This window comes from Tenrec ecaudatus, chromosome 1 (assembly GCF_050624435.1).
Source record: "Tenrec ecaudatus isolate mTenEca1 chromosome 1, mTenEca1.hap1, whole genome shotgun sequence".
Lineage (NCBI taxonomy): Eukaryota > Metazoa > Chordata > Mammalia > Afrosoricida > Tenrecidae > Tenrec > Tenrec ecaudatus.
The window spans coordinates 55446230-55466377 of NC_134530.1; the positions used below are offsets into that span (position 1 = coordinate 55446230).

Below are 20148 nucleotides of genomic sequence, written 5' to 3' on the forward strand. Positions count from 1 at the left end.
GATTTACATCACTAGAAATATTAGTATTAACCTAAGGACCACTGACTCAATTATTTAAAGAAATAATTTTCAGATTCTGATTTCAATTGTATTAAAGCAAATTCGGTCATGAAAATCCAAGAGGACACCTGGATTCAGCTTGTCACCACTCTGACATGTTTTCTGAGCTATATCAGGACAGTGAGAATGATGGTAGCAGCTGCAAGCTGCCTGAGGTTGCAAAACAGAGACTTGGGAAAAGGTTATTTGAATCACCTTTCAAAATAACCTACAGCACAGGAGCAACATGCAAAGCAAAAAACTTCCAGACTATTGTTAGCTTTATTTAAAATATACTGTGTTTCAGAGTTTAGTAGTTTATAGGTCAGTTTAACTCTTTCATTTCCCCATTTTGTCAAGTGTATGAATACATTTAAAAGTCCTGTTCCAACTACTCACCCCCTAAAGGGGGAAGAGAAGCTCTTAATGAACCAGATACAGAATTAAAACTTTCCAAATGCAGCTTGTCAGCACAATCTCTTTTGCTTGAGCCCAAATGTTTTCTGCTGTTAGGGCAATCTGGTTCAAATTTCCCCCTAAAACTGGGTAAGTTACACTTTACTTCCTCTCCTAAACTTTTTTTTTAATAAGTCACACTATAGTTCAGACATCTTCCTGTGTACTGACTAGAGGACGAGCTAAGGAGACACAAACACATTTTATCTGGAGCTACTGGTGGCCCTTGAAATATATACTGTCTTCTAATTACGCTCATGCAAAACCTATACAAAGACCTAAATGTTCATATATAACAAGGAGATATATTACATGGCTTTAAAATCAAGGAAGGTATGTGTCAATCTGCATGTTGAGCAAATAATCCAGGAAAGCAACTGTATAAAGAACACAAGATCAGAATTTGAGGAGGACTTGCTCACAACATGTGATATGCAGATGGTAAACCTTGTGAGGAGGACTTGAAGCACTACATCAAAGACTACAGCCTTCAACACAGAACACAAAAAACCTCAACTGAACCAACAAGGAACATGACAGTAAATACAGAAAAGATTAAAGTTGTTAGGGTTTCTTGAGCAAAATCTCTTTAAAGTGTTAAAAAGGAAGCGATCATAACTTTGAGAACTAAGGTACAACTGACCCAAGCCTAGGTCTTTCTAGTCACCTCAAAGGCATGTAACAGCTAGACAATGTACACGGAAAACCAAAGAATTAATGCATTTGAATTATGGTGTTGGTAAGAAATACTAGAATATAGCATGGGCAGCCAGAAGAATACATCTTGCCTCAGAAGTATGGCCATAATGCCCCTTTAAAGCAAGGATAGCAAGAATGTCTTACATATAACTTTGGATATGTTGCCAAGGACTACTGAAAAAAGTACAGGGTCATTAAAAAAGTACAGGGTCTTGTTGAGACCCTCAACAAGATGGACTGGCACAGTAGCTATTCAAACAGGGCAACAACCGTGAGGCTGGTGCAGGACTGAGTAGTGTTTTGTTCTGTTGTACACATGGGGTCGCTATGAGTTGGCATCGACTGGACAGCATCTAACAGCTTTAACAACCACCCACCAACTAACCAGTGGTTTAATGTGTATTTTCACAATGCACAATTACATTCACAATCCTTAAAAATTCTACAGCTAGTTTGCAGTACATATGAATACAAAATAAAAAGTCGTGTCAAGGATTAGTCTTTGCTCATTAGCTTTATTCAACCTGGATTTACCATCCTTTTTTTTCCAATAAGGGACATAAAATTCTACTCCTCCCCCACCTTCTTTTTCCAAATATTTACTGAGATGAGGGCGAATACACTAGCCCTGAGTAACAAAATAAAGTTCATCCTAATTCAATCATTCAACAAACATTTGCAAATTTCTACGTGAACACAATATAGGCACTCTCCAGTAGTACCAAGATTCTACAAAAATCAATGTTGGTGAAAAACACTTATGATGGGCATTAAAATTTTATATTCCTGCTATATACTTTGAGGAGACAAAGAAGCATAAGTAAAATGTAGTCATTAGGATTAATTAAGGAAGACTTCTAAGGAAAAATAACACTTTAATAAAGTGTTGATAGAAGATTAGTAAAATCAGTGAAGGGTCGTGATAGGAACTTGAGGAAGGAGCTGGGAGACCTAACTATGCTGAGAATTTCAGACCAAGTCAACGCAATTAAAGTTATTAGGAATTTAAGAGTTGTCAGTCAGAAACCGTTATGCTCTATGAAAAAAAATATTAATCACGTTGTTGGGCCATCCTCGGAGCTACTGAGCCAATACACTTAAAAAAATACTCTCAACTTACTCAAACCTTCCTACTGGATACAGTACTTTTCCTAATAAATAGAATTTATCTAAAATTCTACTTGATGACCTCCAAAGGAAAATTCTATCCCACCAGAGAAAACAATTCAGAAGACCATATATCTAAACTCAGACTGAAGTGTTTCTCACCCAGAAAGACTCAAATAATTTGAATAATTTAAATCACCAACAGGAAGCGTGTTGGTAACCATGTGTGCAATGAAGGATGTCACTAGAATCTATTGTTTCTCCATCTCATGTCCTTCTCAATTTGCTGACAAATCCTGCTGATGACTCATATCCTCCTATACTAACCAGTCATCCTGTTCTCTCATGATAGGCTTTTCACCAGAAAATGTGTTCTGCTACTAAAGAGTTAAGTATCAATCAATATATGTGCATAAGCCCAATTTACAAATTCGGTGGTAGTGCACTCTTATAAGTGAGTGCTATAAAACAATACAACAGCCACCCAAAAAATGACTCAAATCTCAACTGAGAAATAAAGACAGCTAGAAGAAAGCAGATCTGTTTGCAGATTTGAACTCTTGTCAAGCAATACATTAGTTAAGGGCCAACCTTTTTGGCTACTACAGAAACAAAAATATCAAGTAATTTATCTGATCTGCTAAAGCAAATATATCATGCGCACATTTTAGGCCAAAAGAATTAACATTTTCTGAGAAGAATGAAACTTCAACCCAAAAATGCTATGAAAAGAATTAAAGACACCCCATCTCTAAAGGTAAAGACTGTTCTAATAGTCAAAATATTTTTTCAAACCAGGCTTAACTAGCAAAGAAAGGGCCACAGAAAAGCTTAATCCTAAAATTCTCTAAAGTCAAGCTTGCGCCATGGAAACATATTCAAATGATGAGATTTCGTCCATACGCCACTGAAACTAAAATGGAATCCACGTTATAAAACAGAGGAGTAGGAAAGTGCAGGCAAATAAAAAATCATTATTCAAGTCAAATAAAAACCATAATATCATCTGTCAATTCCCCATCTTTCCATGAAAGATTATGCTGCCCTGTAAATCTATACTGATGGACCAGATCCTGTGGAAGCGCGGTCATTTTCTCACCCGTGTCCTGGTAAGGCCACAAAGAATAACTGTGTAAAGTGAAGACAGCCTGCAGTGTGGCTTCCTCCAGGAGTGCTTAGGGGAGTGGCAGGTCACCAGACAGTTCAGCTTACACCACTAGGACTCCCAGGAGCAAAACATTTACATACAATACTCACTCCAGCATTACACCAAGCAATCCTGTCTGGTATTAAGTCCCTAAGCGAATAACCATGAAGTCCAAGGAGTTGGAGAAAGTGGTTTAACCAGGAAAGCAAACAACTAAGTGGACAGAACTACCAGGTGCCTTTATACAGGGTAACTCTAGTGTTTAAAATGGCTAGAAGGCTCTTCTCATATTCCAGATTAGCGGACTAAAAACACTATTTCTCAAAGTAATTACAATCCATGGCATTCAACAAATCCAAGATACAAAATTATCTGACTTTTAAGATCAAGGATTCCCGCTCCGCTAAATTAGTACATAAACATCAATTTCTTAAAAGCCAGAAAGTGTCCCCAGAAAAACCTCAAAGCAGTATTCCCAAAAGAGGGGTTAAAAAAAGGTGTGAAACGAAGTACACTAAAAAAAAAAAGCCTAAATTTCAAGTAAATAAAGACCCACTTCCTCAATGTCTGCTGAACCCTTACATACCAGAACCCACTGCCATCAAGTAGATTTCAACTCAGAGGCCCTAGGTCCTGTAGGCCTGTAACAGAACTTCCAAGGCTGTGAACCAGTGATTCTCAACTGTCCTAATGCTGAGACCCCCAACCATCAGAATGTGTTTTCAGATGGTCTTAGGTGACCCGTTGTGAAAGGGTCATTTAACCCCCAAAGGGGTCGAGGAGCCACAGGTTGAGAACCTCTTCGTAAATCTTAAAAGCAGACTGCTACACCTTTGTCCTAGAAGAGCAGGGCTGTTGAGTTCTATCAGCCGCTGAGCACTTTGCCACTGTGTCACCAGAGCTCCTGAAAATGAATGCTCCACAGTTAAATCAATTTCTGTAGCTGTACAATGAAACAGAAGAAGAAAGACTTCAATTCACCTCAAGATTCGGCATCCTAGGGACACAATAGGTCAGGGTAGAACTGCCCCGTGGCTATCCCAGACTGTAACTTAGTTTACAGGAATAGAAAGCCTCATCTTTCTCCTGAGCAGCAGCTCAGGAGTTGGTTTCAAACTGCTGACTTTGCAATTAATAGTCCAACGCATAACCAGGGTTCATTTAAGGATTACTACCAGGTTTTAAATGAGATGATTGTGCCTTAACACAAGGGAGGCTCACAAGAAAAGCAAATTGAACAAGTGGGCTTCAAAAGTTCATGGGAAATTTTCATTACTTTGAAATTCCGTTTTTCCACAAACTTCATGTAATATTGGAATTCAAAAGTAACCCAAGACCCGAAGACTTCTAACACTACCCTGACTCGATATATAAACTAATCCTCCCTCCAAGTTAAAACTACAGATCCTGTTTTCTGTTAATTGAAAAAAATTTTTTTACTCAACAAAAATAGCAGATACAATCCTAGAGAAACTAACTTAAGATCACTTCAGTTTCATTGTAACTTAAGTTTCATTCTTCCAGGAATAACAGCCTAAAATATATGCATTTTACTTGTAAATGTTTTTCCCAGAGGCTTCACTGGTTATCAAGCTGACAAGTCAGCGAAAAAGAACAAATACAGCTAAACCTTTTAAAATAAATCCCTGCGAAATTTCAGTTCTGTATCTCAAAACTGTCAGGAATTCTGTAAGGAATGATTAAAAATTCATTCTTTAAAAAAAATACATCTAATTTACCTTCTACACACAAATGCTTTTCAAGTATAATATAAATCTGAGGATTTTCAGGGTTTTTTTTAAGTTACATGCAAAAGCACACAAGCATTTACACTTCCCCAGTGCTACCAAAGTTCAGTGGTGTTGTAAATGGTTTCTGCCTGTAAATTTGGTTCGTGCAAATTCAGTAATACTGACTAATGGAGTGAGTGGTTTGACTTTTGCTGTTGAGTCAGAACATACCCGGTTCAGTTTTAAACTGTTATTTTTCACTTGTAAAGGTGTTCTAAAATACCAGCCTTTCCAGCTACTAAATATAATTAGGCTGTTGTCTTAATAGACAAGTCTTGGTGTTAATAATATTTTGAATCTGTAGTTTAATTTCTAATTAAGTGTTTGTGCACAGAGTTACTCATTTGATCTTCATAATCACCTGAGGCAAGTACCCCACACAGTTGCACTGGGTCTTGCACAAAGTGACAACTTCCACTGACTTTTAGCCCCCAAAAACCCACTTAGCTTTCTCCCTCACCCCTTCACAGCACCACCACCCACCCACCTACCCACCCACACACACATAAAAGACTGCTGAGTTTCTTTAATCAGACTTTCTTCTCCCAGACATATCCCAGGTGTCTCATAAAAACTGTCTCAAAGCACACACCTTGGGGCCCCAAGAGTTTCCAGGCAGCACCTCCTACCACATTAAAGTCTAGCTTAGGCCCAAGGAGCCTCAAGTCTGCACTCTCCTAAATGATCCCCCTTGCTTCCAGCCTAATTTAGTCTTCTGCTTTAACTTCAACAGTTCTTATCCATACACGTACACACTGTGAATGAGTGACTACAAAATGAGACAACCTAGTGGGAGGTTAATAGTCCAGTTTTAAAGGTAGACACGCCTGGGTTTTTAATCCAGCCGCAATTCTAATTATCTGTGTGCCCTTGAACACGTCACTTGACTGCTCTGTGACTCTATCTTTTTGTGTCATCACTCAACTCAACTCTGCCAGCCAGTGGAATCTGACTCATAACAGACCTTTTAGGACAGGGTAGAACTGCCCTTGTGGAGTTCGGAAACAGCAACTCTTTAGGGGAGCAGAAAGCCCTATCTTTCCTCCATCTATCTCGTCACTCCACTATAACTCTATGAGAGTCATCACTGTGTCCCTCATGCCTGACCAACAGAAGCCGCTCACTACCTGCTGAATGAATGCAAAGGCGGCTCTCTACTGGACCCTTTACAGCAGCCGTAGAAAGGAAGTCAGTCTAAAAACCACCTGGTACGTACTATACAGTATTTCAAGTGATTCCAACTTACAGTGACCCTACACAGCGTGGGCTTTTGAGGCAAGAGATCTTCATGACAGTAGCTAACTTCATTTTTCTCCTGCAGAGCTACATAGTGGGAACTAATTAGTCCCTCCTCCCACTGAGTGGTAACAATACTATTTAAAACCATTTCTGAAAGCAGAGAGCATATTAATGATTGAGGAAAAGGACTCTCTTCCCTCTGGGTCAATGTAAGCAAAAAACCTATCATGTAGAAGGAAGGCCAAACCTAAACTATGTAATTCCTGGCTTCTAATTACATAACAGCAATGTTTGTTTGATCTGTAATTCTATTCAGTCTAATACCTAAAAGGACCACCCTACTCCTTGGCTGCCACACAGAAAGCCCTCCCATGTGAAAGTCTACACCCTTAGGGTTTCCCAACATACAAGAGTAGAACCCATACCAAGGTCCAACTGTTACATTACAGGAATCTGGGCCAAGCCCATCATAGCCAGGTCATTCCATAAAAATTCAGGATCCCAATACTGGGTCACCCTTCCCACCGTCTTTATCAATAAAACAGTATGGTGGCAAGTGATTCTGAAGCCCTCCAAGTGTGCCATGTTGTACCCTGCATTTCCTTCTGTATATAACAGGGCGCTTCACTCACTTCCTGCCTAAGCTACTCTAAGAGGGAGCAGGCAGCAAAGAGTTAACATAGTGGTAGCAGTTAGGTGACTCCAAAGAGATAAGCATTTGAAGGCCTGCAGTGTTCCTAGAACTGCTAGTCACGTTGAAGGTTTCTTCACAAATACCAGGAAGTAGTCAATTCCCCAAAGCTCTTTTTCACATCACTTTACATGATTCCCATATTATTTCTCAGGAACTAGTCTCCAGACTAGTGCGGTGGGTTAAAGCACTGACGGGGCTGCGACTCTAGAGTGGGAGCAGTTCACACCCACCACTCCATCCTCATGAGAATCGCCACCTGCCCCCAAGAAGATGTAGTCTCAGGAAACACAAAAGAGCCGTTCTCTCCACCGTGCTAACGAGTCAATCGCCTCATCAGTGGGTTTGTTTTGTTTATATTTTCCAAAAGGATATGTGCGAAGAAGAAAAAGGGCACAACTTAAAAGGTATCCCTTCAATTGAAAAATCCAGAAATCGCCCCACACTTTTTCGACAGTCTATGCTTCCCAACCCCCTACAGTGGGTAAAGCGTTTAGGCTCCCAAGCAATAGGCCGGCTGGTGTGGGGAGCTCTCCAGTCTCAGGCACCGCGGGACGGGGCAACTCTACCACTGGCAAATTGAGGCGTCTGTCTGAAGCGTGGAGGCAAACACAGAGTAGGTGAAAAGTTGGTGGGAGGAGGGGAAAAAATCTACAAAAAAGGGAATTGGGCGAGGAGGGCATACTGTGTGAGGGAAATTAAAGAAAGTGACATTTTGAGGGGATGATTCAGAAGGTGACTGAAATAAACCCTTCGGCGTTTACCTCAGGCCTGAGCCCCAGGACCCTGGGACGACACGCTCCCGAGGCGGCAGCGCTCCCGCCGGCCGCGCACCCCGTTCGGGGAGAGGGCCCACACGGCGGCCAGGCGCCGGCACACCGTGCCCCGCTCCCTCCTTTCGGCACTCACCTCCTCCCCCAAACTCTCCCCACGTCGCCCTCCCTCACGGCCGGTCACTCTGCCCCAGGGCCCCCACCCCGCCACCACTCTCCCCTCAGTCGCTCGCTCTCCCCTACCTACACACGTCCCCCGCTCCCGGCACATGCACACGGCCCTCTGCCCTCGCGTGCACTCGCTCAACCTACACACGCACGCACACCGGCACACTCCCTCCCCTACTCACCCACCCCGGGGCTCCACGCTGCCCGGCCGCGCTCCTCCCGCCCCCGGCCCGGCCCTTCTTCCGGGGACGTGTCTCGGGCCTGCGCTAATGGCTGCGGCGCCTCCCGCCCTCCCCTTCCGAGGCCCCCGGAGCCGGCGCGGGGCCCGCCCGGGAGGGGCGCACTCACGCTGGCGAGCTGGGGACTGGGCATTGAAGTCCAGCGGCGGCGGGAGCGAGGAGGCGCCTCTCTCCTCAGTCACCTCGGCGGCGGCGGCGGCGGCGGTAGCGGTGGCGGCGGCGACGACTCCCCCCCAGCCTCGGCGCGCGACACCCGGCCCGGCCCGGCGGCGGCGGCGGCGCGTGTCCACGAGTCCGTCTTGCTGCTGCTGCGGCCGCCGCTGCGTCTCCTGCTGCCGCCGCTGCCTCCGCTGCCGCCGCTGCCTGTGGCGTCGCCTCGCGCCGTGCCCGGCCGCCGCTGCCGCTCCAGCCGCTACTGGACGGACGACGGTTACAGCTCGGCCGATCGCGCCGCCGCCACCACCACCGCTGCGCGCGCAGCCGGAACCAGCTCCCGCCGCCGCCCCTCGGAGGGCGCTGCGGGGCGCGGCGCGCGCGCCCTGGGCCCGCCCTCCGCGCCCGCTGATTGGCTGGCGGGCCCGCAGGCGGCGCGTTTGGACCCACCCATCTGCCCGGCGGCGGAGCCCTGACCTACTGCCCTCGGCGCCTCCCCCGCTTCTCCGCGTGGTTCGTTCCGCTCCCCCTGGCTAGGAAAGGCGCTTCCATGTGACAGGGGCGAGGGGTTGGAAGGTGACGTGCAAAGTCTTTCGCCCACGCTACGTCCGCACCTAGGCTAGGGCAAGGGCCGCAAGAGCAAAGGACACCCCAGCCCCGGCCCCCATCCCTACCCCCCCCACACACACACACACGCATCCCGGGGCTCACGGGTCACAGGCCAGATCCCTACGGGACAGGGAGGCGACCGAAACTTCTGCTGGGGGATTTCCGACTTCAGAAGTGGGAACTGGTGCAGCTTAGTTCTTGGCTGCCCTTCCTGGAGGCCCCAGCTCTCCCCTCCCCCACGGCTAAGCACCGTCCTGACCAAAATTCAAACTTCCGGGATGTAAGATTGAGGCAAGTCATTTCCTCTTGAGTATTCTCGGCTATCAAATGGAAATCATCAACGACCTCATGGGGTTCTTTCCATGAGCCGATGATATACGTAACTCCTGATCAAGAAGAGCCCCTGGGTTTCAGGGTTTCTAATCGAACGGCCCCTTTAACCACGAGGCGAAACCTAGAGATTCCGGTTTTCTCTTGTCAAAGGGTTTTGTTTCCCGCATTTGACAACTGGCCAGCAAGCTTTGCCAGATCATGCAACCAGAGCTTTGATTTGAAAAATGTGGTCACTGGTGAGTTAGTAAACTGGTCTGGGCCACTGCCAGACTGCAGCCAGAAAGTGGCACTTGGGGCTGGTTTGGGGGAAGGGGAACACACTGTGCTCCTTGCCCACCTTGCCAAGTCTCACCATCTGAGAACTTACACCTACTTGCAAGTGACTTTTGCCCTTTTGGCTGCCCATCCCCTGCCTCCCCACCACACAGGTACATCAGGCCTGGTACAGTCATCACCAGGCCTTCGCCACAAGTTTAGACCTGGGGCATTCCTCCTGACCAGGCGGCTTCTATTATGGCTCAGCAGTTAAAGAAAAGTCTTATGACTCAACCACATCAAGCCACAGCTCATAAGGAAGGATATTCACCACCAGCAGGTGGCCGAGGGAAGGGGTATTCCAGGGCAAGGCTGCCTGGCAGGGCTGTGTGGGAGTTGAGAGGCCTTGAGCTCCAGTAGCTGCAGATCAGCATCAAGGTCCTTGGGTGAAACTTAGCTGCTGCTTGCATTCAACCTTCCTCCAGCCAGCAACATTTTCCACTGCCACAAAGTACTGTCCTGGACCAAAGAAAACCTATCTTCTCTGCAGAACTTGTTTGGAGTGCCTTGGTTATTGCTACTTCCACTAATGTCTCAAAGTGTCTTGTACAATCTCCTGTCTGAGCACTGGGAGCTCGGTGGCATAGTGGTTATGAGGTTGGCTGCCAGCCTCAAAGTCGGCACTTTGAAACCACCAGCTGCACTGAAGGGAAAAGATGAGGCTTTCTCTTCCTGTAACAGTTAGCTTTTGAAACCCACATGGGCAGTTCTAGTCTGCCCTATATAGACTAGCTATGAGTTGCAAATGACTAGACAGAAGTGAATTTGATCTTAGCACTTACCACGTTGTACTCTAAATGCTTATTTTCATGATTCTCCCCTTAAGTTCAAGCCTAACCAGAAGCGCTGCTGGGTTTCTACCTAGGAAAAAATTTTTTTTTAGTCCTTGAAAACCCTAAAGAGGCAAGCGGCCATCTAGCTCAGAAGCAACAAAGCCCACATGGAAGAACACACCAGCCTGTGTGATCACGTGATTCCGAAGGGATCAGTTAACAGGCATCAAAGAACAAAAACTCATATAATTCGGTGCACACCTCCATGATAAGATCACTGAGGATAAAGGGGTGCATAAGCAAATGTGGTGAAGAAAGCTGATGGTATCCAGCTATCAAAAGAGATAGCGTCTGGGGTCTTAAAGGCTTGAAGGTAAACAAATGGCCATCTAACTCAGAAACAACAAAGCCCACATGGAAGAAGCACACCAGCCTGTGTGATCACTGGGTGTCAAAGGGATCAGGTATAAGGCATCATCAGAACAAAAAAATCTTGCCATGAAGGGGGAAGTGCGGAGTGGAGACCCAAAGCCCATTTGTCAGCCACTGGAGATCCCCTTGCAGAGGGGTCTAGGGGAGGAGATGAGTCAGTCAGGGTGCGATGTAGCACCGAGGAAGAATACAGCTTTACTCTAGTTCCTAAATGCTTCCTCCCCCCCAACTACCATGATCCGAATTCTACCTTGCAAGTCTGGATAGAGCAGATGATGTACACTGGTGCAGATAGGAGCTGGAGGCACAGGGAATCCAGGGCGGATGAGTAGCGATACTGGGAGGGTAGGGGGAGAGTGGGTTGGAGAGGGGGAACCGATTATAAGGATCGATGTGTAACCTCTCCCTGGGGGAGAGACAACAGAAAAGGGGGTAAAGGGAGACATCGGACAGGGCAAGATATGACAAAATAATTTGTAAATTATCAAGGGCTCTTGAGGTGGGGAGGGGGGAAAAGAGGACCTTATGCAAAGGGCTTAAGTGGAGAACAAATGATTTGAAAATGATGAGGGCAATGAATGTACAGATGTGCTTTACACAATTGATGTATGTATATGTATGGATTGTGATAAGAGTTGTATGAGTCCCTAATAAAACGTTTAAAAAAATAAAGAAAACCCTAAAGAGCTCAGTTCTACTCTAACACACACATTGGTTTGTCATGAGTTTGGGGGCTGACATAAATATGGCAACTGGTGTGCTTTTTTCCCCCCTCACTTTGAACTCTGTGGAGCAATCTAGCAGGTGATGGAAAAAATAAGTGAAATCTTTTCTACAACCTACCTCCATGTGGCCCTAAAATGTCATTAACTATAACAATGCAAAAATAAAAATTGAAAGACACAGTTGCCCTCCATGTTGATTCTGACTCACCGTGCCCTGTGTGTTGCTGAACAGAACCCTGCTCCCCAAGCTTTGCATGGCTGCATTCTTCCAAGAGCGGCTCTACGGGTCTTCCGTACAAAGAGCCTCTAGGCGACTTCACATCACGAGTCTTTTTGTGACTGCCATCCAAGGACTCCATAATGACGTAAGGACAGTAAACAGTTATGATGCCGTTTGTGCCGTCAAGTCCATTCCGACTCCTCGCAACCCTAAGCACAACAGAACAAAACGCCGCCTGGTCCTGCACCGCCCCCATGACCTATGATGCTGGAGGCTATTTTTGTAGCCGCTGTGCCAAACCATCTCCTTAAAGAGCTTCCTCTTCTCCACAGACGCTCTACTTCACCAACCATGATGTCCTCCTCCAGAGAATGCTCTCTCCTGTGAATCTGTTCACTGTCAGTCTCACCAGCCTCACTTCTAAAAAGCATTCCGCCTATCCTCCTTCCCAGGCAAGATGTGTTTGTTCGTCTGGTTGTCCAGGGTATAGTCAATATTCTTCACCAGCACCATCATTCCAATGCCGCAATTATTCTCCAGCCTTCCAAGTTCATTGTCGGGCTGGCCCATGCACATGTGATGATTGAAAACACCATCATTTGGGTCAGGCTCCTTAGTCCTTCAAGTGACATCTTGATTTTTTAACACTTTTAAGAGATCTCTCACAGCAGATTTTCCCAATGCAACATATCCTTTAATTTTCTTAGCTGATGTTTTCATGGTCATTGATTGTGAATTCAAGTAAAATGAAATCCTTGACAACTTTAATGTTTGTTTGTTTATTTGTTTTCAATAATCGTGATGTTGGTTGATTCCACTGTGAAGATGTTTTGTTTTTTAATTGAGGTGTAATCCATACTGAAGTCTTAGATCTTTATCAGTAAGTGTGTCAAATCCTCTTCACTTTCCACAAGCAAGCAAGGTTGTCATTTGCATATTGCAGGTTTTTAATAAAGTTTTCCTCCAATCCTGATATCGCGTTATTCATTATATGGTCCAGATTCTCAGATTATTTGCTCAGCATACAGATTGAATTAGTATTTCCATCTATGGGGGAAAAAATTATTATCATTCAGAACAAGGCTAGGGGCCAACTGTAGAACAGACCAGAGCTTATATGCAAATTAAATTTTAATAGTAAAGTAGGTCCAAAAGGCAACCAAAGTACAACCTTACATAATCCTACCCGAATTTAGAGATTGTCTCAGGAATAAAGCTAATGCATTGCACACCAGTGACTGAAGACCAGACTAGTTAGGGGATGACAGCAAGATCTTTAAAAAGACAGGAAAGAAGAACAAAATGGATGTTAGAAGCAACTCAGAAGCTTGTTCTTTAACGTAGAGGAGCTAATGGAGGGATTGCTGGAGTAAAGAGCTGAACAGAACATTCCAAAGGGCAGCTCAAAGACCTGGAGTTAGAAAATCAAAATGAAAGAACACATTTGGCATTTTCCCAAGCTGAGAGAGAGAGAGAATTCAAACCTTGACTTGCATTGAAGGATTATGTCAGCAAATATCGAATAACACGACAACAGCAAAATAAACTGAAAGGAATACACGAGATCACGCACCAAAAAGAACTGGCCAGTTGGTCGGTATTCAACCATTTCAGGAGGAAGCATGTGATTCAGAACGATGGTACTGAAGGAAGAAGTCCAAGCTACACTGAAGGGGTTGGCAAAAAGCAAAGCTCTAGGAATTGACAGAATGCTAATTGAGGTGCTTCAAGAAATGGATGTAATGCTGGAAGTACTCACTCATCTATGCCAAGAAATGTAGACTACCTGGCCAACAGACTGGATGACATCTGTACATGTGCCCCTTCCAAAGAAAGGTGATCTGAAAGAAGGCAAAATCAATATCATTCCAGAACAAAAAAACATATCAATGGGAATGATGGGGAGTGCGGAGTGGAGACCCAAAGCCTGTGTGTAGACAATTGGACATCACCTTACATAAGGGTCACAAGGAAGAGAAGCACTACTCAGGGTGCAGTATAGCACCAATGAAACATACAACTTTCCTCTAGTTCTTTAATGCTTCCTCCCCTCCCCTCAGCCCCATTATCATGACCCCAATTCTACCTTACAGATCCAGCTAGAACAGAGGATGTACACTAGTACAGATAAGAGCTGAAAACACAGGGATTCCAGGCCAGATAAACCCCTCAGGACCAATAATGAGAGTAGTGATACCAGAAGGGGAAGGGGAAGGTTGGGGGAGAAAGGGAGAACCAATCACAATGATCCACATATAGCCCCCTCCCTGGGGGAAGGACGACAGAAAATGGGTGAAGGGAGCCATCGGTCAGTGCAAGACATGAAAAAATAATAATAATTCATAAATTATCAAGGGGATGGGAGGAGGGGGAAAATGAAAAGCTGATACCAAGGGCTTAAGTAGAAAGAAAATGTTTTGAAAAGGATGATGGCAGCATATACACAAATGTGCTTGACACAATGGATGGATGGATTGTGATAAGAGCTACACAAGCCCCTGAGAAAATTATTTTTTAAATCAATATCATTAATATCACATATTATAGATTGAGTTGTGTCTCCCAAAAAATGTATGTTGTAAATCCTAACTCCTATGTCTGTGGTTATAACCCCATTTGGGACTGGGTTCACTTAGTGTTAGGTGAGTCTTAAATCAATCTCTTGAGATATAAAAAAGACTCAATAAGCAAGTGAGGGAAACAGAAGTGGGAAGAGAGACACCAAGCCACATGAAGACTGCCCAAGGGGAGAAGGTCAAAAGAGACAAGGATCTATTATCCAAAACTTTCAGAAAAAGCCTTCCCTTAGAGGAGTATCCTGAATTCAAATTCCTAGGAATTACATCCTAGAGAAGATACATTTCTCTTTGTTAAAGCCACCAACTTGTGATATTTGGTTATAGGAAGGTTAAGTAAATAAGAGCATGCAAGTAAAATTTTTCTGCAGATAATTCAAAAACAGTTGCAACACTATGTCCGCAGGAACTTCCAGGAATACCAGGAACACTATGTCTGCAGGAGCTTCCAGGAATTGGCAGAGGCTGTGAAAAAAGGGACATCATTATTAATGTCAGGTGGATCTTGCCTGAAAACAGAAAATACTAGAAAGATACTTGCCTGTGTTTTATTGACTATGTGCAGATCATAATAAATTATGGATAGCTTCAAGACTGGGAATTCCAGAACACCAAGCTGCACTCATGCAGAGCCTGTACATAGACCAAGAGGCAGTTATTTCAACAGAACAAGGAACCACTGTATGATTTAAAACCAGGAAAAATGCACATCAGTAAAATCTGATGGCTACCATTTATCAGCATTGATATTATGCCAAGTCCTGTTTTTAAATTTACTCTTCAAAATAACCCTATGAGGAAAGTACTATTATCCTCATTTTTAAAGGAACTTAAGCTTTCAAGAAAACTTACGATGGGCCTTTCTACTCCCATAGAGAGTTACAGTCTCGGAATACCACAGGGACTACCTTATCCTATAGGGTTCCTATGAGCCGGCATCAACTTGATAGCAGAGAATTTGAGATTTTGCTCTTTTGAAGCTCAGAGAAGTAAAATGACAAAAGTAGAATTCCAGCCCATGTGTGTCTGCCTCCAGAACCCAAGGGAAGCATGGTGGTAATCTGACTGGTCAATAACCACGTGGAGTAAGCTGGAAATCCTTCAGAGCAAAAGGCAAGAGTCAGCCCATATATCACATCACTACCATCTCTACTCTAGTACCTCCAGGTGGTGGCAAGGGGTTAGGAGGGTACACTCCAACCCTAACCGGAAAGACTTCGTCTGAAATGGTTTTCAAAGGAAGGCTGTAACATAGTTCTGCTCCCACCACACCTCAAACAGATCAGTAACTGGGCTCCAGGCACCTTTTTTTATTATTATTATTACCGTGGGAGAGTTTCACACGTAATCAGTGCCCTCCGTCTATTCGGTGCTTTTGCTGAAGAGTTCCAAGTGCCATTAGCTTATTAATCCTCCCTGTAGGCCATGCTGGTAATATTCTTAGCTGCCTTTTTAGAGAGTTAGCTCCTTGAGAGCAGGAGCTATGTGAACCCCTGCCACCACAGAGGTTCCAGAAAGAAATAATGGTGCTGTGGCAAAAAAAAAAAAATTAACGCCCTTCAAGAAGCATTTGTAGACAGAGGCAGGACAGAGGCCAGGTGGCAAGCTCCCAGTTTCATCTAGCAACTCCACACTGCTGTATCACCTTGGAGAGTTACTCTGCCCCTTTGAGTCTGGGAATGAAAATTGTACCAGAAGATACTATAAGGCTGTTATGGGCATTCAAGGAGTTTGCATATGTAACTCACAAGCACAGCACTGGACACCTGGTGAAATAAGACCTCAGAAACCAAACTCACTATCATGGGGCCGATGCTTATTCCTAACGACCCTGTGGAATTGCCTCTGTGAGTTTCTGAGACTAACTCCTTCAGGGGGTAGAGTACTTCATCTTTTTCCCACAGAGCAACTGGTAATTTCAAACTGCTAATCTTGTGGTTGGCAGTCCAACACGTAACCACTACACCAGGGCACTGTGTTAGCTAGGGTTCTCTAGAGAAACAAAACCAGGACACTTGTGATTATATACACGAGGAGGTACCCCCCCAAAAATGGAATTGCACTGGGTCGTGTGGAACTTTCATAGCATCTTCCCACTAGGCCAGCACCCACCAAGTCTCTGAGTTAGTGCACCCAGAGGCAACTTTAAGAGAACAGCATGCAGCTGTGAAATTTTGCTTCCTGCTCAAGAAAAATGCTGCAGAAAGTCTTGTGCTGTTGAATACAGCTTACAAGGACAGCACTATGGGAAAAACTCAAGTGTACAGTGGTTTTCTCATTTCAAAAAGGTGAAATGTTGATTGATGACAAAGTTCATTCTGAACGTCCGTCAACTTCCCGAACAGATAAAAATGTCCACTCACAGTGCATTTGGAGTTTGTTCCACCAGGTCAGATTGTAAATCAAGCTTTCTATTTAGAGGTTCTAAAAAGAACCTGGTATGAATAAGCATCTACTCTATGACAATGGGTTTGGTTTCTGAGTTTGTTTTTAACCAGGTGCGACAAAAAAAGGCCTGTTTAGTGGCGGACAGGGGACTGGTTTTGCCACCATGACAATGCACCTCCCCAAGCAGCCATCTCAGTGTGCCAATTTTTTACTAAAAACAGCGTGCCTCTCTTACCCCATCCACCTTATTCACCTGACCTCACTCCATGCAACTTCTGTCTCTGTGAATGAAGAGGGACATGAAAGGAACAGTGATTTGGCCACATAGAAGAGGTGAAGAAAAACACAAGGGAGGTGCTGTCAGCCATCCAAACAGATGAATTTGAAAAGTGTTTCCAAGAATGGAATCGCGGATTTGACAAATTAAGTGTAATGGAGAGTACTTTGGAGGTGATTACGTTGTTTTGTAAGAAAAAATTAAATATATATCTTTGAAAAAAAATTCTGGGTTTTTTTTATACACTCTCATATAAAAAAGGTAGGTTTATATAGCAAGAAGGAATATAACAGCTAATTAATCTATACAGCAATATAGAGGGCTCAGTTCAACTCACTTTAGTGGAACAATTAATATACTGAAAGTCCCTCAACTCACTCAGGCTGCTGGTCCAAGGTCAAGGAAGCAACAGCTGGAGTCTTCCCTCAGGCAAGACAAGCAGGGTGGGGCAGCAACAGCAGGCAGGTGAGAAGTTGAGGAGTAGCAGAGGCCAGTAGCTTGGGAGCTTAGCCAAGCAGTCCCAGTGGAAGCTCAAGCTCCAGCGATGCAGAGTGAGGCAACAGGATCCACTGGTTGGGTTGGGTGGGTCCACAGCAGCGCACCAAATGGGTCAGCACATGGTTGAAACAAAGAACTACCTTAGGCAATAGAGCACTCACCAGCTTGAAAGAGGGAAAGGGGCTGACCTTGGAAAGCCATTTATCTCGCCCTCCAGTCAAGCTTCAATCCAATTAAACTCTGCCCACATGTTCCTATGGAAGCCTAGTTGACACAATAAATTGTGGAGCACAAGTATAGTTCAACTGGGTTAGGGCTAGAATAGGCTGTGGAGAACCAAAGTTTGAGGTGGGCCTAAGTTTCGGTTTCTCGGAAAGGGCCTAAGGTTCAGTTTCAGGTTCCTGGACAGACGTAAACCACTGCCTGATGTAGCCCGACCCAAGCTGACCAATGGGACAGTGTCCAACAGGTGATCACCCACCGTCGGCAGACCAATCGGGCAGTTACTGCTGGACAAGACTGGCACCAGAAATATTCTCCAATAAATTTAAAGAATAATAGCCCTGGACTGCCCCTTGCCCCCTAACCCTATAAAAGCCTGGAGAACAAAGAACTCGGGGCTGATCCCCTTTGGACGCTGGGTCCCCGCTGGGCTGGGCAGTGGAGGGAGCTAGGAAAATAAACTCCTTTTGCCGTTTTTGCATCTCAACTGGTTGTAATTCTTCTGTGTGCCCAAGGTGAGCTCGCATTCTATTCCCCAATCTAACAAAAATCTAACTATCACAGTCCACCCCTTGCCGGCTTGGCACTTGTACACAATTCTCTCTTTTTTATATATATAAAAATTCTTTAGCCATATATAATTTCCAGACACTATTGAAATCACACTTATGTCTAACATCATATATCTATCATATATGTAATTTAAAACACACTCAATCTATTTGTATCTGGTATATTGTATATGAACAAAGGAAAGATATTCAATAAGCACATATAAAGAAGAACTACAGTCCCAAACCTTGCTTTTTCAATTGATCACGTAGTCATGACTGATAGGTAGAGCTAACTTCTTCCACTTCCCATTGTGTATCTCCTTTGCCCTTGGCCAGCACCTCAGCTGGCTGTGGTTCTTTGCCTGGTGGGGTGACTCAGAGCTTCACTCCTGAGGGATCTGGGTCATTAGCAGTCCAGTCAGGATTGGGGTTGCTGTAGTTTACCATTTACATTAATCACAGGGCATGGTAGTACTAAGAGATGGCTTAGGGTAGCAGTTCTCAACCTGTGGGTCACAACCCCTTTGGGGGTCAAACAACCCTTTCACAGAGGTCGCCTAAGACCATATTTCTGATGGTCTTAGGAACCGAGACACTGCTCATCTGTCAATCTCCAGGCGGGTCCGCCCACATGCAGATACGCCCACAAACGGAGTCACAATAACTTGAGGAACAGTATTCAAGGGTCTCAGCATTAGGAAGGTTGAGAACCATTGGCCTAAGGGAATCTCCTGGATTCCAGATATATTCTTCTTTACCTCCATTATGTAGCACCAGTCCAATTTCCCCTTGTTAATTAGGATTATGCATACCTCTCAGTACAGTGACACCCTTCTTTACCTGTTGAGCCAAAGGCATACAGAGCCCAAAGTGGCCAGGGGGCATTCTTAGCTGCCACTTCAGTGGAATCAGTGCTGTGTTTCCAGGTGGGAGAATTCCTTCCTTCAGAACTAGGACCTCCAGGCTTGGAAGAGCATACGTTGTTGAGAACTTGTGATGGGCCCATGGTCAAAGGCAAGGCGGCCATTGGGCACCCTGGTGAGGCTAAACAAGGTGCGGCCCACACTGAGTTGACAAGAATCTGACCAGATGAAGATAAGAGTTTTGAAACTGTGAATTGGTGCGTATTGCTGCTGACTTTATGGACAGGCTCTCCTGTTTTGACTTTTCTTATAGATGTGGAGTCACAAGGTTCCAACTGGAATGAAGACCCTTTAGATCAAAGAACATGCTTGTCTCTGAGCACTGGGTTGATATAAGTGGGCAGTATAGAAATTGGATACCCAAAGTGGGGAGGATAAAGGCATGAGTGGCTGACTTCTAAACTTTAATGGTTGGGGAATATGCTCATAGGATTATAGGATTATGGTGTAGGTGTTCACATAGCTGCAATTATTAAGTATGGAATACTTTTTGTTTTGTTCGCTTCTGGAATATTATGTTTAAATGTGGCTGACACATTCTGAGTTATATGGATTTTAATTTTGTCCAATTAGGTACAAATATGATTCTAATATTGTCTTGTTTAAAAATTATGTATAGCTAAAGAGTTGTATAAAAGTGTCAAGTTGACAGGTCTGTGGTTAGTTATATAATCTTGTGTCAACTTGAGGCTATTCAGAGTGAAGGGATGGGGTCTAGCTAGTCAATCAGGGCACAGCCTAATGATGTACCCTTGTGGGCATGGCCTTTTCATGATGATTCTGGGAACTTTCTCTTTGCCTT

At 44.5% G+C, this 20148-nt stretch overlaps 1 protein-coding gene across 2 annotated transcripts in view; it reads right to left on the bottom strand.

Moving 5' to 3' along the window:
* The window catches only part of PTP4A2 (protein tyrosine phosphatase 4A2), a 33028-nt gene extending 24213 nt beyond the window's left edge, over positions 1–8815 (bottom strand). Inside the window, exon 1 of one of the 2 annotated variants that reach the window (XM_075553412.1) lies at positions 8458–8815. The gene's annotated coding sequence lies outside the window, so the exon portion shown is untranslated. The remainder of the gene's footprint in view (positions 1–8457) is intronic. The other variant, XM_075553414.1, reaches the window with a different exon arrangement.
* Between the last annotated feature and the right edge of the window lie 11333 nt (positions 8816–20148).